The sequence below is a fragment of the Prunus avium genome, unplaced genomic scaffold, assembly GCF_965620075.1.
Source record: "Prunus avium unplaced genomic scaffold, drPruAviu1.hap1.1 HAP1_SCAFFOLD_17, whole genome shotgun sequence".
NCBI classification, from domain to species: Eukaryota; Viridiplantae; Streptophyta; class Magnoliopsida; order Rosales; family Rosaceae; genus Prunus; species Prunus avium.
In genome coordinates, this window is record NW_028276877.1 from 545001 (window position 1) to 546840 (window position 1840).

Here is a 1840-nt window from a genome sequence, read left to right on the forward strand (position 1 = left end):
CGCTGCGCACAGGCTGCGCGCATGCTGCGCACAGACTGCGCGCACGCTGCGCGCATGCCATGGCAGGACAAGTTTCGCTAGCCTCACTGTCGACAGATGCGCAAGCTGCGCGCAAGCTCCGCGCACGCTGCGCACAGCCTGTGCGCATGTTGTGCGCAGGCTGCGCGCATGCCATGGCAGGACAAGTTTCGCTAGCCTCACTGTCGACAGATGCGCAAGCTGCGCGCACGCTGCGCACAGGCTGCGCACAGCGCATGCCATGGCAGGACAAGTTCGCTAGCCTCACTGTCGACAGATGCGCAAGCTGCGCGCACAGGCTGCGCGCACGCCATGGCAGGACAAGTTTCGCTAGCCTCACTGTCGACAGAATCAGCACGCTGCGCGCAAGCTGCGCGCACGCTGCCGGCATGGTGTGCGCACGCTGCCGGCATGCTGTGCGCACGCTGCGCGCGCGCATGGCAGGACAAGTTTCGAAAATTTCTGTCGACAGTCTCAGCAGCGCGCACGCTGCCGACATGCTGTGCGCACGCTGCGCACAGGCTGCCGGCATGCTGCGCGCAGCCCATGGCAGGACAAGGTCCGAAAAATTCTGTCGACATTTTTACGCCGTGGTAGGCTTCCGCTTCGCGTCACTTTGTCGACATTCAAGCCTACCATTTGTATTGAATTTTTCAAACCTTGTCAAACCCCATTATTCAAATGTCGAAAAATTTTGTCGACATTTTTACGCCATGATAGGCTTCCGCTTCGCGTCACTTTGTCGGAATGCATCGCATGGCGAGGCAAGGCCACGGCATGCCAAGGCGAAGGCAACGCATGGCTTGAATGGCTTGGTCAAGGCCACATCATGGGCACGGCATGCCAAGTGTCACGGGACGAGCGTGCGACGCGGCGCGGCGGAAGCAAATCACAGATTTCGCTCGCACAAACGCTCCCGTGCGGCCCAGGATCCCCTCGAATCCCGGTCAGCCTTCTCCCCACTTCATGACTCTCACAACTCCGCGAGAGGTTCACCATCATGTGTCGTCTCCCATAGGCGCCAAGCCCCATAGCTAGACAACGAGTCACACTTCCTTGTGACAACACAATCACCCCGCATCCGGCAACGAACCCTCGACGCCCATACATCAAGCGTTGCATAAGACACGTCAACTGCATCGACCACGTCGCATGCCAAACTCGTGGCTCGCTCATGTCCAAGTCGAGACATAGCGATCCAACACACCATCGGTTTACCCACACTTCTGTCGGTCATCCGTTAGCAACCAAGATAGCCCACATCCTCAAGCTATCCACGCAAGCTGTCACGCTCGCATGTCGCCCAAGCCTTGGCGACATATGTATTCCGAATGTCCCACATAACCATCTATGCTTTGCATGGGGTCGCAACCCATGCGTACCGGCATCCGAATATCTTCCTTCCATCTTGGACAAGGCCGAACCCAAGCCAAGTCCATCGAGTCTCGTCAAATGCCTCGCTAGCCGACGGCATAGCGAATGCCATACGTTGACCTCACTCTTTCCAACGATGCGCAATACGAACGGCCCCGCGTGTTCGTACTGTCCTCGGGAAGTCCTTTCCCTCGGAGACATAGATTATCCTTCAACAATCTCATGCCCGCCCTCATGACAACCTCCAATGTCATAAGGATGCTCGCTTAGTGCCACAAGGGTGTAAGCACCAGGGGTGGTGGAGAGCATGACACCATGTCACCCCCTATATAGCATTTTATGCATTTAGCCTTCTGCCAGGAGGAAACATCACCTATGCACGAGGAGTCATAATTGGGCATAACTTCTTCATACGAACTCCGAATGGCGAACCGTCAGTTGCATAGCG